Below are 16,421 nucleotides of genomic sequence, written 5' to 3'. Positions count from 1 at the left end.
AGACGAAAGGATCTAGTGCTGCACTGTTGTTAGCTGCAGCTCATTATTTGAACGTGTTAACAAGTCTTTTCAGGCAGAGAGGTAGAATGAGTACACAGCAATTGACTTCTGGCCCCACTCATCGCATTAGAGACCCAATAAAATAGGGTTCTGTTTTCACAAGCATGCAAGATAACTGAGGGAAAATTGTTGCCTCGTTTGTTATAAAGGTGGTTGGAAAAGCACAAGGCCTCAGCTATTGATTCAAGTGAGGCCTTAATTGAGCTACGAACTTTAACTTGACCATTTTATAATGAAATCATCTTTTGTTTCCCTGCCTACAGCGGTGGTTTTGGTTGCAATATCTTATGCTTCCATGACTAAAATAGAAAAAAACAACACATTTTTGTCACTGCATTCCATAGCATAAAACACCAGTGTCCCTTTCAACTACTTTCATACACTTATGCACACCGAAACCTGGATGTCAAAGGCATGTCGGTGTAGAGCCCGGTCTGGTTGCAGCAGAGGATGGTGTGTTCCTGAGCAAGCTCCTCAGAAGCAAGCAATGGCGGGGCTGACAGCGTCAGCTTGGCTCTCCTAATGAATGTCTCACTTCCCCCGGCACACTCCCTTTACTTACCACTTACAGGCACCTAGCACCCACCGCCCACGGGCTCCACATTTCACCGGTCGACAGCTAGTGCCATCATTGCTGTGACCTCACGGCCTCCCAACCTTGCCAGCGGAGCCAGTGTCACTTTAGTTTTCTGCAAAAGCCGGGTGGTGTCAGGCCAATGTGGAGGGCATATAGATTAATGGAACTTAATGAGAAACCGTGGAGCATTACAGTTAAAAAAAAAAAAAAAGTCTGAATTTTGTCTCAGTTTACCAAAGTAGGACAACACAAGAAACACAATGGTATTTCTTCAGAATGCAAATGAGGTAAAATAAAGTCGGATTGAACCACAATTAAGATAAACTCATTAGGTACACGATGAAGATGTTTGTGTGAGTAATTTTGAAAACAAAAAAAGTTTAGCATTTGTTATTTGAGAATAAATAATTTGGAAGGAAATTATGAGCTAAAGTGCAGTTTTTTTTGTAGTATTTAACCCTTTTACTTTTAAAAATGGTTGCAACAATGGACAGTTATAATGCCTTTTAAGTGTATCATTTTTAACCCGGATCATTTTCACATTTTGTCACATGCCAAACAGATGTAATTTAAAGCGCTTAAATGTGACAGAGTAACACAAAGTACTGGATGATTATATGGTAGATGCAAAAATACATGTTTTTCAATCTTTTCTACAAATATGAATCTAAAAAATTTGTTTTGCATCAGTATTTCTCCCCCCGCAGTCTATACTTTACAGAACCAACTTTTGCTGAAATTACAGTTGCAAGTTTTTTTAAGTATGTCTCTACCAGCTTTGTGTAACTAGAGACTGACATTTTGTTTATACTTTCTTGCAAAACAACTGAAGCTCAGTCAGATAAAGTTGGAATGTGAAATGTGTTGGATTATTAATATTCAATTGGATCAGGGATTTTGCTTAAGCTATGTTACACATATAAGCTTTAATCTAAACCATTCCATTAGAGCTGTGTATTAAGGTGACCCTCTGCCCCAGTCTCTTGTTTTTAGCAGCTTTTGGAAGGTTTTCTTCCAGATAGTCTTGTATCTCCATCCATCAATATATATAAAAAATATCTTGGTGTCTGAATTTTGGATCTCTGCAGCTCCTTAAGAGTTACCATTGGCTCCTTCACTCATTTCTGGATGACAGATTGAACAGTCTGTTGTTCAAAGCATGAGATATTGTTTGACAAACCTAACCTTGCTTTAAACTTCTGTTTCTTGATTGTCGTGATGGTGTTTGTTCATACATTTTCTCTTAAGAACCTCTGAGGCCTTTGATTTAAATTTCTCTTGATTTTTTTATTTTCTTTCAAAAGTATGATCTTTACACCACAACTGTCAGATTTGCATTTGTGAGGTGATTTTAAAAGCCATCACATTTTCTTCTATTTTGCAATTATTCTAGTAAATGCATGGGAAAGATTTTCAGGGGTGTGAATATTCTCAATAGATCTCAGGTGCAGCATTCAGCTCAACTCAGTGACAGGAAAACAATCCGTGTGTTATTGGTCAGTCAGGCACTAACAATGTAATGACTATCATCACTGAATAAGTATCAAGTCCCGCATCAGACAAACTGTGTTTTTTTTTTTTTTTTATCCTTTCCTCAGAGGTATATTACGTACACACACTCGCTTGAATTCACACTGTAGATATTGTTGTTGCCCAAATCAAAGAAGATACATTTTTTTCAGTTTGCAGATTGTAACATTTGATGCATATTTTCATTAACTTCTATTTCTTTATCTTTGACATTTTTTTTTTCATTTTGTTGCACATCTTTCTACTTCTCCCCTCTTTTTGCAGGTTGGCTGGACTGCTGGTTATCAGTGTGATGTGTTTTTGCTCCCATCTCCCCTACTTGAGCAGGGTGACAATTACAGGTTTCCCAAGCTGAGAGGAGACGCTCATCATCAGCTATAATCTGCGGGGACCCCTGTCACACACACACATACACACACCCCACCATGCACACACATACGCAAACGTCTCGACACACACACACATATGCATGACCATCCCGCTTGTATGCCATTCACATACAAAGCCAGATACAGGGTTCACACCACATACACACATTTTACCACCCACACACATATCCTATGCTGTAACTCACTCACAAGAATGGGAGAGCAAAATCTAGAGGCATGGCAGACAGACATGTCATTATCCAAGCCTCTCCATCAGCGTTGTATGTCTGATGCAGGGAGGAGGACCCCGGTCCCATCTTACAAACAACCAGACACCCATAAGTTCTGTAAAGCCTATTTTATCCTCTTTTGCTTAGTTTTTCTTGCACCTACTTTATCATCTAGTTAGTTGAAACCACAAGCAGTAAGTTAATTTTCAGCAAAATCAGCACAAAGTCATTCTTGTTATGACAGGTTGTGCAGCACCGCTACTGATGCAAAATCAGCCTCTTTTGGGGTAGCAGCCATTATGGCAGCGTGTCTCTATCACTCCCTGCAAGATTTCCAGATGTTCTAAAAGTCAAAACACTTTCTTTATTCTCTGTACCCTTTCCCTCCCTCTTTTTTTTTTCCTGGCATGAAACTCGTCTGGACCTAAACAGGAAGGGTGTGACGCTGAGGTGGCACACCAGGGTCGCGACCTGGTCTCTCTCCCATCATTAGAGCCTCCAGCTAGGCCAGAACTTCCGTTGATGTGGTCCGCTAAGGAGGGGAGCCAGGGGAGGGACATCCCTTTTAATTGTACCCTAGGCCAAAGCGAAAGGAATGTCTGAGGTCTGAGGCCTTGTTACATATACACAGTTGCATCCAGAGACGCTCAAACGTGCTCTCTCTCCCCCGGCCTCTCTCCGCCATTTCTCGTTCCTCTGTGTTCTGCACCTCCCATACACCCCTGCGGAGAAGGCCACTAATTGGCACATTGGCTGCCCGTGTGGGTGTGGAGGGAATGTCAGCGTGCCACGCCAAAGCAAAGGAACCCACAGACATCTCAGAAGCAATATGGGAACCCTGGGGAGAAAGAGAGGAGATAAAGAACACCTTACAGCACAGTTTTCTCGTAGACTCCTGTGTCATATGAAGCAGAAAAAAAAGATTTAGTTCAACCTGTTTTGGTAATGCCTGATTGTTGAAATAGTGTTTTTTTTATCAATATGATTTGGAATCTGGACAGATGTTCTTGTTAGATGGTAGGTAGATGGCTAAGAATTAATGACAACAACTTTATAACGATAAAAATGCCACAGCCATATTAGATGTTTTTACAGTGAGTGCCCTGTATATATTTTTTTATGTTCTAATGTACTTAGGCAACAATTTTACTTAATTATGCAGTTATTTTTGATGCAGGTATTTCTAAGAAATCAATATTTAAAAAAAAAAAAAAACGTATTTCTTTTCCATTCACTGTTTTCACAAGGAAAGGAAATTTTCTGAATTTGCTGAAAGAAAATTTTCCCAAAGGGGACAATAATACAGTGATATGCACATATACTGTATATACTGCTGTGTCAGGTGCATAATGTACACGTTGTGTATTCTTTAGATATTCTGCTACAAAAAAGGAGAATCTGTAATTTAGTTTTAAATTAGGTAGGTGCAGTTTAAACACTCCTTGTGTTCTTATAAGTCACACAAAATGTACCTTTCGGGTCATAACAACCGCCATCATCACCAAACCGCAATATCTGATTTGTTTTGTTGAAAGCATCCGAAGGAGTTTTGATTTGAAAAAAAGGAAAAGAAAGAAATCTGAATCTTTTCACAGTTCTTATAATATCAAGCTTTAAATATTGAAATTAGTCTGTTTGCTGAACAGTTAACATGAAAAACATAAATGTTGATTGAAGAAAGTTTAGAAATTACTCAGATTTTTAAAAATATTTTCAGAGAATTTGAGGTATTTTGATGAATTCAGAGGACACACAAAATGGAATTTAGAAATAAAGTATCTGAGACAATGAAAAAAGATGTGACAAAAAAAATCTTAATTGTTACATTTTTACTTAAGTGTTGTGGAGAATATAATTTTTTTTTGATTGAAAAAGCAATTTTCTTTACTTAAAAAATGTTGTTTAAATATATTTTTAGCCAAATCTGATGCACTTCTGTTTAATAAGCTTGCAGTGAAATGTTTTATAGATTTCTAAAAACATAGAACCAAAAATAATCATTTAAAAAATTCTTTTTTTTGCCTAGCTTTTCAGATTTGTTTGGCTAATTCTTTTAAGGGCAAACTACATTTCTCCAATATAATTTAGATCACATTGGACAAACATAACACATAAAACCTAAAAACAGCACATTTGTCAAAGTTTGACATTTTTTAAGTTTAGTTAAGTTTTTGTTTGTCCAAATAATTGAATAAAATTTGACAGTTTGCATGCTGCAGCTGCCTGCAATTTGTCTGCAGGCTTGTTTCCACATGCACAAACACAGAGGACAGAAGTGATAGATGACTTTCTCTTGACTGGATCTGTATGATTTAAAGTTAATTTTCAATTACAAAACATTAATGCACGTTTTTTATCTACTACTTATTGTTCCTCTGAGAACAATAGCCAGTATATATAATTAATTGATGACTTGCAACCAGAATTGCAACAGAGCATGGACGTACTTTGTTCCTGACCTTTAATGGGTGCTTTATTGGATTAAAATTTCCCTTTTCATTATGAATTTAAATGAAGTTTAGTTTCAATTTAAAACATTTCCATTTCCATGCCACAAAAAAAAAGACTTTTGATATACTTTGAGTGAGTATATGTGTAGCTAGAGAGCTTCTTTTGAATTAAACCATAAATTGAAATAAGTCTGGGAATATCAACATCTTTCTGTTATTTTAAAGCTGAAATGTCTTCAGCTCAATATAATTTCTTTATCTTCCATATATATATATTTCCCTTTTGATGTTATTCTATTCTTATACTACTGTCTTTTTGCATCACCTTGGTGTATATGGTTCTCTAGGGAGGACTGAGGTGCGTGGGTGTGTGTGTGTGTGTCTATGTATGTTGAGGAGTAGAGTGGGTCAAATGGGGGAAGAGCAGGTCAGGCACTGATAGCCCACAGGACTGGCGGGGCCTCGGCCTGTGGAGCGTGCAGCCAACTTTCCAGTCAGTCAGCAGAGATGCGCCCAAAATAAATGGCTTCCCTGTTGCAAGCGGAACCACACCCATCTCGTGGTTTCTTGGAGGGCAGCGTGGGCAGACCGCCCTTTGGGGTTTCTGGAGCCTGTGGATGAATTTGAACAAGGGAGGTAGCAAAACAGGGGGAGTGAGGGACACAGGGAGTAGGCGGTGCAAGAAGGGCGGAGAGGCGTTTTGGGTTGGAGGGGGAGGGGGGCGTGTTTGAGTTCCCAAATTGGCAACATGAGGGTGAGGAGCTGGCAACCCCTCAATCTTCTCATTGTTTATTGTTTACCCGCATGGTGGACGGTAAACAATGGCACACCCACTCTTCAGGCACTCTGTGGCGGAGGCCGGAGGTGAACTCAATCTGCTCAAACACACTATTTGGCCCTCGCCGACCTACTTGAAATTTGTCGATAACTTCTTCCCCCTGCTGTTAAATCGCTGCAAATTTCCGTCTTTCTGTTTGCTTTCTGTATTTCCAAATGTACCATTGAAATCCCTGAGCGATGAGCTGATGTTGACTTTCTAAACTGGATTTAAAAACCGGACAAAGTTTACGTTTCTGCTTCGAGGTTAGATGTGCTTCTTTTCCTGTATGTTCTGTATATATATCACCATGCGCCATCCCTTGGTCTCTTTCCAGTGTGTATGAGTGCACGTCCGCCTCTGTGATGGGTCTCGTTAGCTGTCAAGTGTCATCTTTATTAGCGCTCTCGGTGAGTCAGAGAAATGACAAGACAGAGCTGAGAGTCAGTCTTTCATTACCCCTGGCGACGGAAGTGTCATTCCCTCCATCTATTATTCATATTCTCTTTAATTTAACCAGGTGGAAGTAGCCTTGCAGCCTCGGCACTCAGATATACTGAATCAACGAAGCAAGACAAACAGGGCAGAGGAGTTTTCTTTATACATTAGAAGACACTCAACCTCTCTGCTTGTTGACTTATGGCATAAAGGTGCATCTCATTGAATAACAAAGTCACAGAAAAGTACATTCATTAATCTTTGAGTTAAAAAGTGAAACTCTGAAACTCTGTACATACATTTTGAGTATTTATTTCTTTTTAGATTTTATGGTTGCCTTAGAGCAAGTGAAAATTCAAACTTAAATTTTTTTCAAAAGATTTTAGAGGATGAAATAAGACCAATAAAATGAAGGCTTTTGAATTTAAAAATGTTTTGCAACAGTAACAGACTTGACATTTGACCAGATAATTGCTACCGTAATTTCGGGACTAGATGCTGCTACTTTTTTCACACACTTAGAACATCGCCATACGGTTAATTATTGGACTCTTTACCAACAGGTTTCAAAAGACTGGACTGCTGTATGATGAACAGGACAGCCCAACTCAAGAGCAAATTTTCCTCAAGACGAAAGAGACATTTCAAGCAACAATGAAAGAAGGGGTGAGTAAGTGTGTGTGAGGCTGTTCAATTCTGACGTTGAAGAAGATGACATTACTGGTCTTTGATTGGTGTCTTCATCTTTCACCTGTGCACTATGATTTTTCCTGGCTGCTTATTTTTTTAAGTAGCCATGTTACAGGAACTATTTAGAAAAAACATTTTTTGTAATACATTTTTGAGCATTGCGGCTTATAGAGAAGTGTGGCCTTTTTGTTTTTCTTTTCAAAGTTAGTGTATGTGGCTCATGTGTACTCAATCGACTGGAAATTACAGTAATACCTTCCACATAAAGAACGTAAAACACAAGAGGCCATTGCTAAAAAGCAGACTTTTCATAAAGTGCTCAATTGAAGCATATTAATGGTAATTCAGTGGAAAGAAAAAGTGTGGAAGGACAGGGGGTTGAAAACAACAAAGCTGTACCATTGTAAGGATTGTGAAGGAAAACCCATTCAAGTGTTGTGGCGCAAATTCCCAAGTTGCGGTCTACAGTTGGATTTGAAGAGGTACCAAACACAGATATATCCAGAACACGACCTGCAAATGAAACTTTTGAACCAGATACAATGTTAATGTTAGAGTTTTATATAGGCTATGGAGTAAAAGACTTAGTAGTCTAAAGTCCTCTTTTCAGATGAGAGTAAATTTTTCCCTTCACTGGAAATCAAAGTTTCAAAGACTGGAGGAAGAATGGAGTAGTATACAATAAAAGCTGCATTAGATCCAGTGTGAAGTTTCCAGGAATTCTGCTCCTGTTGGACCACTGGGTCTTATCAAGTCAGTGCAGCCGTCTTTCAGGAAACAAGCATTTCTGACTTCATTTCTCAGCAGGACTTGTCACCTGACCACACTGCCAATAGTACCAGTATCTGACTGAATGCCTCTCTGTTTGTCTGGCCACTCACTTGTCATAAACCCTATTATGAAACTATGCTGCGTTGTCAAAAGGAAGATGAGAGACACCACACCTAGCAATGCAGACGAAATGAAGGTGGCTTCTTTTACACTTCAGCAGAGTCACAGGTAGATCCCCTCCAAGCCATACCTTGTTGATACAATAGGAAACCTGATGGAAAACCTTTGTGCATCTACTGTACAGTACATGGAGATTCTATTCAGTAGGTTATCATTGATGTGTTAAAAAGTCTTTTTAATTTGTCTAGAGTAATATTAAAATTTTCTGATAATGTGAAGTAATATTAATCGAGTCAAAAAAATACTAGTTACTAAAAAATATTTCTCTGCATACAAATAATTTATATAATATAATTATATAGTAACTTTTTGAATCATTATCATTATTGAATCATTACTGACATATAGGAACTCTGTGAGAATATATTTATTTGAGATCTAAATATATGTATAGGTTTTAAATTATTGTTTTACACAATAGAGTGCAATTTGTTAAAAATGTCAACCAATCATTAGAATGCTCTCTGGATATTCCTGTCATATTATTTTAGTACTTTGAATTTATGAAAGGTTTGATGTGATTTTTTAAATTATTTAAATAAGGGATCCCTGTCTGTGTTTCATGCTTGAAAAGAGAAAATGCTAATCTTTGCACAATTAATTACATGAATATGATAAAATTGTTATTTTTCTTTTGTTTGTTTTTTTTTTTCCAAACAGAGACTTTCTTAGGGAAAAAAACTAACTCTGAAGGGAGTACCACCTTGCCTGCATTAGATAAAAAAGATCAAACTATAAGCATACACCAGTTAATGTGAAGCATGCAGGCACACACACACACACACACACACACGCACACCCGCCCACACGCAGTACATATTTCTATCTTCACAGGGACTTTTCTTTAATTTCTGTTCATTTTTCATTTGTTTCTTTAGCCTAACATAACCCCAAGCATAACCATTCACAGTAAAACATAATGAAAATTGAATTCACACCTTAGTCCTAAACCTTATCCCAAAACCCCAAAACAGCACCTCTTCTTACGGGACCAAAGGAGCAGTCGGTCCCCACAGCGTAGTATTTGTTGTATCAAATGCAAGGCCACACATACACACACACGCACGCAGTCAGAATTCACTTGTGACTACCAAAAACACACACACACACACACCCACACTGACTAAAGCCTTTAGGAGCTCCAACTTCTCGTAGTTGAAATGATGAGAAGTACAAGGAGATCCTGAATGATTGAGACAAAGGGAAAGAAAAAAGAAAGAGGGAAGAAAAGAAAAAAAAAACATTACATCTGCTAGCCTAGAATTAGAGCGTGAATGTATTGTCACTCAAGTGAATGTTGCAAACTCCAGGTTCCCTCAAAAACAGGGACGTCTCCCTCACCGCCTTTTTCCCCCCGAGGACTAGATGCGTTTGGGGAGATAATTGACGAGTCCCTTGGCATGCAGGGAGGGAACGAGTGCCACACTCAGCAGCTCACAGTCACACAAAGCTCACGCTCGCTCACAGTGCATGTATGCCAGCGTCTCAGCAAAAACAACAGACTGGGAGAGGGCGTGCGTATGTTTGTGCATGCAAATGTGTATGTTGTGTGTCTTTGCTCGCACACGCCTGTGTTGGGTGTGTTTACCAGGGAAAGGAAGAGGAGGAGAAAAGGGTGATTATTCCTTTCTTTGTGTAGCAAAATCCATCTCTGCTAGGCTTGAGAGAGCACCCAGGAGTAATGAGAGATGAACCTGAAACGATGGTACTCAATACATAATGTTCTGAAGAAGGCCTGTGTGCTCAGTTTTTCTTTCCTTTTCATCCATATTCTTCTCCCCTCTCACCTCTTTCTCTTCCTCTGCTTCTCCATCCATGTGCCTTCCTGAACACTTCAGTGTTTCCGTATCAATTGTTGTGTCTGAGCGACAGGGCTTTTTCTGACATTTTCAAACTACAAGACGTCAATGTCAGATGCGCCGTTCTGGCTTGAATGTCATATTTTATATTCTTCCTTTCCTTTTAATCTTTTAGCAAAAGAGCTAACCAGCAAGACTAAGAAGAACTAAACGTATCACAGCAGGGGGAAAGTTTTAATTGTTTACAGAAAAAAAGTTCCACTGAGTTGAAGAAGTAGAAAATTTGTACAAAAACTTACCAACATTGATTTTTAGATCTGCCTCAGGGATTATTTAAAGGTAATTTAATCAATAATTAAATTTATAAAGGGAAAATCCAGTGTTATGCAGATTCATACCACAGACAGATTCACAACACACACAGCCTTCTGCTAGTCTGCACTGTTGACTCTTGTGTCTCTCATCTTCCTCTTCTATGGGATTTTGGTCAGACCAGGTTAAGATCCAGTCTGTGATTCCATGGTTGTTAAGACAGGTATTGGTACTCTTAGGAGTGCGGGAAGGTGGCAAGTCCTGCTGGAAAATAAAAACATCAGTTCCGTGAAGCTTATCAGCAAAGAGGTTTATCAAATGGTCTAAAATATGTATGTAATAGACGTCTGTGCTGCCTTTCGAGTTTGATAAAAGCCAGAGGACCAACAATAGCAGACATGGTTCCCCATATTATATATATATTATATATATATTCCCTGTGGGAACATCTCTAACTCAAGCAACCTGACTTGTGTGCAACACTCTGAGTTCTTGATTTCTTAAAGAAATTGGACTGCACTGTTGCTCAGCATCTAAAGTCCCCTTTTCAAATAACTTTGGATTAAGGACAGATCAGCTGATTTTCTTCCAAGCTCAGGCAAGTTGTTTCTGATGTTGTCTCTGGTTGAGGAGTGGCGTAACAAAGCATGCTTCTCAATCATCTCAAGACTCTGGTTTCCCTTTTTCTTGTGGTCCATCTTATACTGGATTTTTTTCTTCAACTTAACTGTCTATTATGATTGAACACATCACTGGGTAAACAGCCGGCATCTTCAGAATTAACCGTTTGTGGCTTACCCTCCTCGTGGAGAGTTGTTTGGAGAACTGTGAAGTCAGCAGTCTTCCCCATGATTGTGTAAGCCAACGTTTGTGTTTTAAAATATTTTTTTTTGTTGTTGTTCTTATGCAATGCAATTTCCTGATGAACAAATAAAAATACCCAAGATGAGTACTTGCAAATAATAATTTTGTGTGCAATAACTGTGTACAATACATATGTTTAACTGTTGGAATTACATTTTAAAAATTCTATTTCAATAAGATTTCATTTTGCTATAGTGTAACTATGGTGCATCTACGTTCATATTGGAATATTTTAAAACAGATCAATACATATTTTGATTTAACACCACTATCAAAGTTGTACTGGATATTGGGGCGTGCTGTGGTGGCGCAGGGGGTTAGCACGCCCCACGTTTGGAGGCCTTAGTCCTCGACGCGGACGTCGCGGGTTCGACTCCCAGTCCTGACGACCTTTACCGCATGTCTTCCCCCCTCTCCTCACCCTCCTTCCTGTCTGCCTACTGTAGAAAAAAAAATACGAGCCACTAGCGCCGCAAAAACTCTTCGGAGAAAAAAATGGAAAAAAAAAAGAAAAGTTGTACTGGATATTTGAACTTCCCTTCAGTTCTCCTTAACAGAAAAATATTTCATAAGTCAGGACGCTTCCCTTTTTTAAAAGAATCACATGTGTTGTGACACTTTAAAATTAAGTGCTGATAAACTAATTTAGCTGCTAATCAAATTTTGCTTTATTTAGAAACACTTCAAATTTTCGGAATCGGAGAGTCTATTATAAATAGAACTGTGTCAAAAATTATTTATGAATCTAAGTAAAAAAATGCAATGTTTTCTTTACATTGTAAACCTTTTCAGAGACAAAAGAGGAATACAAATCAAAAAAAGAATTTCAAGAGAAAAGAAAATACAGTCCAAAGAAAAATATATAGCTAGGTTTTAAAACATTGATTTTATTATTTTAAGTGAGACACATTTTAAATCAAATAGTTTTGATTCGCATCATATTGTAAACATCACCATGACTGAAATATGACATAAATTCGATGTTGTGTGTGTCAGAAACTGAAAAGCTGTAAAACCTCCATTTACTCTTAAGTGAATGTGGTATTTTTAAAACCTACTAGATTTATTTATTTTATTGAGTTGCTAATACTCCGATGCAAAGTTAACAATAAGGAAAATACAACACAAGCAGTTAAAGAGATCTTCAAAGGCAGTAATTATGAGTTAAAATGCGGTAAATGAATCTCAAAACTGTCACATGAGCTTTAATGAATATCTATAGTTGCTTTGCAATAAATAAAAGTTTTTCTTGAAATCTCACCATTCCAAACTAAAGACACCGCTAATGTGAGTAAATAAATACTCATACACACCAATTTTTGCACTTTTTTTCCTCCGTCAGAATTTTACAACATTGTGTGTAAACTGCTTAAATTTGATCATTTTGCTGTTATCTTGCAAAATAAAAAAATCATAGATGAAATGGAATTTCTTTAGTGAACCGACTGTCTTGAAATTGAAGACATTGTGCATGCGTATTTGTACATTCTGTTGCGCAGCTGCATACAATTTGTCCGTTTAAAATAACATGCTGTTATAATCAGACAAAAAAAGGGAGAATCCAACCAGACTTGACAAGAAATTATGACATACGGCCAAGTTCCCTAATATTCTGACTGGAACCATAAATACTTCCCCCTGTTAACAGTTTGAGGAAGCTGTCATAGTCACATTTGCCTGGGGACAAATTCATTCACAGGAAAATAATAAGAAACCTACACGAATTAGGCGACATCTCTGAGTGTCACACAGACAGTATGACACGTTATAGGCTTTGAGATTCATTGTGTGAATCACTAAACAATCCTTTACTTCATCAAACTGACAACAATGAGATTAACATTAACATAGATGCTTTCATGAGCTGCACAATAAAAAATAAAGATTGGGCTGGAAAATGAATGCCTCAGAATGCTTGAGTGGTATTTACTTTTTCTGAATAGAGTCATATGCGAACACACACTCCTCCATTTTTAAGTTGAGAAGTGTGTTCAAATCAATCCTTCACTACATAGTTTTACGTCTGAGAGAGTCAGGGAGGAAGAAATAAGTGCCTGCTCACAAAGTCTTACCCATGAGTGCAGGAGGCTCTTGCACTCGGTTTGTCCCTGCAGCGTGTGTTCCCACCCAACGCCTCCATTCTCTACCCCCTGCAGAGGGCTCTCATTGCCGTGGAAACCGCACTTAAGGAGAAAATTAGGATTGCCTCCTCTCTAATTTAGAAGTATGTCTTAATTGGTTTCATTTATTACAGATGCAAATGCAAAGTAAATACGGAATTATAGTTGTTTTTGTTTATGCACAGATGAGATGATGGGATGAAACACCAAGCGAATATTCCAGGAGAAAACTTTTGTTGTTTCAAAGTTATTGCACAATGGACGAGATGGAAAAGCATCACAAACACTTAGGTTCATAGAAACACCCTGCAAGGTGGACTCAAGAGGGCTGAATGTAGATGTGGAAAATTACTGCTCTGATCTGACCACCCATTGCACAATCAAGACTCAAGCCTGTGGATTCTGTGCAGGTATATTTATCTCCTGTGGGCAACAAACTGTAAATTCATACAGACACCCAGACAGAATTGAAAACCTCAAAAGACATTTACTCAGTACACAGAAAAATACTCAGCTTGGGCCCATATGTATGCATCTCTGGCACATACCAAGAGCTTATACATGTCTCTTAAACAAGACAAGTAAACACGAAGTAAAATACAATTTTGAAGTACAGACAAACAACACTTGCAGCAAACCCACCAGACGTTCCTTGACCAAGAGGTCCCGCCAATAGTGACAGCGGTCAGTGGTCACCTTTCCTCTCACTGACTGGTTCTGTGTTGAACCAGAACCACATGGCTACCACACGACATCCTGGGCCAGGTGAATGTGCCGTGATGCTGAGCAACAAACACAAACACCATTCCGGCCTCGCTTCTGTACATATACGCACAGGGGGCAAGCAGTGGGGCATGAGCGGTTAAAGTTTATTTCTGGATGTATTCATTACACAGTGAAAGGCTTGCAGTTGGGGCTTAGCAATTGTGGCGCCAGCATGTGATTGTGGCAAGACGGCCTGACCGCCCAAAAATGGCTGAGCTAACAGGGACAAGGAGAGCAGGCAAGGTTTACACTTTTCAGTCAAGTTTAGTCTTTTCATCATCCACTCAGGAACATTCTGTAATGACTATGTACACTGCTAATACCACTATTTAGTGCTTTGCTAAATTATTCAAACCTGTTGAGCTTTTATACATTTTGTGGTGTGACAACCTCAATCTCCATGGGATATGAAACTTTTGATTGCTTTGTCAAGAAAACATCAAAAACGTTTTGCAGCTTCCAACAGATTTTCTTCCAGGATTTTGCTTCGTTATTCTCCATTCATTGTTAAATCTACTCTGACTTTCATGTTAAAGAAAAGGAGAAAAAAAGCCAGATTTGTATATTAAATTATTAATAGTTGTCCTTTCAAAGGAGTCTTCCATCTTAGCTTTGGATCTCTACAACCCAAAAGGGGGCAAAACTCAATACTCAATACGTTTTTGAGTATTGCCCCCCATTTTGGGCCTGTGAGTTTAGTTGTGTTTTTGCCGATCTATGGTTGTGCCATATTCTTTCAGACAAAGTGATAAGAATATTTATAGCTGCTGTAAACATCCCCACAATGTTGTTGAACTTTCTGTTTTGTTTCTTGGTCTTCATGATTCTATTCCTTTCCTAAATTTCTTTTCCAAACCTCTGTGGCTAGTATTTAAAGTAAAACTCATTGCGTAAGTTGAACTATATTTTATTTAGGGTGTCAAAGTAAAAAGAGCAGGATTCACATGTACATCAGATAAGAAAAAAAACAACAAAAAAACCCATAAATTTCGTTCCGCTTCACAATTTGGTGTTAATTTTTGTTTGCAGTTCATTAAAAATCCCAATAAATACATTGTACATTGCAGTAACTGTAATTAACTGTTTTGCAACACACTACACTGCACCCATTAACAAAAACAAAAAAAGGAGAAAGAAAACGCAAGCATAAAATGACAAGGAGAGTGAAAAAGGGATCACGATAGAAGAGTCATCAAGCAAACTTGAGGAAGATAATAATACACAAAGAAATAAAAGAAATGATGGAATAAAAAGTGAGAAAAGGGATTGAGAAACATGACTTGTTTGGAGAGGTAGCAGCGCTCTAACCTTCAACTGTAGAAACACATTTTGAAAGTGTGAAGAAAAAGAAGAAGCTTGATTCTGTCACCTTTGCCTTTCAGTGGCCTACACGGCTGAGGGTGTTCTACTCCAAGAAGCTCTGGAGCTGTTTTGTGATGAGAGCACCCTGAGGGAGACACAGTGGGACACCGGGTGGTAGAGTTCAGCTGTGTTTGCCTGTGCACAACCTGAGGAGGGAGGGAAAAAAAACAACAACACAAAATCAATGATGAAACTGTTAGTGGAGGGTTTAAAAGAGAACGTTTAGAGAGGATCCTGGGGTGGAAGGTGATGTAGCTGCAGTCTGTAAAAAGCATGTGGTCGGACTTTGCACCGTAAGAGAACCGGGGTCATGATGCGCTCTGTTTGTGTAAAAGCAAAGCACTGATCGAACCACAGGCACATAAGTGAGGTCTTTGAACACGTGTTTTTAGGGTATTTATGTGAAAAAGGGTGACCAGTTGGTACATGTGTGCATCTTCACTTTCATATATGCCAACAAAGGCTCTCTCTCTCTGGTTATCAGACCTGCGCGCGTGCGTGTACGCGCGTGTGTTTGTGTGTGTGTGGTTGAGGCTGATAAATCACGTCCCATTCTTTAACAGTGACAGCTCTTCGTGGCAGCAAATCTGATTCTGGCCTCTTAAATCAAGACATGTGGTTGAACGGAGGCTGCAAGATCTGAGGTTTGCAATGCCTCTCAAAGAGAATGTTTGAATGGGCCTTTTGATAAGAAAACAGCTTGAAGCCATCCCACACAGGCATGAAAACAGCATGCACCTCCCGTACGAGAGCCAAACAGATTGGAGGGGATGTGATGTTGGATCTGTTCCTATTACCCAACGAGCCAAGCGAGCAGAGTGATTGACAATGATTAAGTGTAAGAGGGTATGCAAGTGTCATTCCCTGAAACATATTTCCTACGTGTCGCTGTGTGGGAGGGTTGGGCAGAGCCTGTCGATCAAAAGAGACAGGATGAGTACACGGATGCCGTCTTTAGAGCTCCGGATCAAATTGTGTCTCGCTACACCTGAAGTATCACGTGATTCTCTCCCCTGTGGGTTTGTGATGTGTACTTTTTTAAAGTGCAGGTCAGCACAACAATAAAGGGGTGATGTTTCGGATAAAAA

The 16,421-nt window shown here is 38.8% G+C and overlaps 1 long non-coding RNA gene across 1 annotated transcript in view; it reads left to right on the top strand.

The window, feature by feature from the left end:
* LOC114154158 (uncharacterized) overlaps positions 1 to 16,421 on the top strand; it is a 63,051-nt gene that overhangs the window by 3,493 nt on the left and 43,137 nt on the right. Inside the window, exon 2 of the long non-coding RNA XR_003597506.1 lies at positions 7,034 to 7,136. This is a non-coding gene — a long non-coding RNA (uncharacterized LOC114154158). The remainder of the gene's footprint in view (positions 1 to 7,033; positions 7,137 to 16,421) is intronic.

Source organism: Xiphophorus couchianus, chromosome 12, assembly GCF_001444195.1.
Source record: "Xiphophorus couchianus chromosome 12, X_couchianus-1.0, whole genome shotgun sequence".
Classification (NCBI taxonomy): Eukaryota; Metazoa; Chordata; class Actinopteri; order Cyprinodontiformes; family Poeciliidae; genus Xiphophorus; species Xiphophorus couchianus.
The sequence above is the reverse complement of the archived record's forward strand: the minus strand, read 5'-3'. Positions and strand labels throughout refer to the sequence as shown.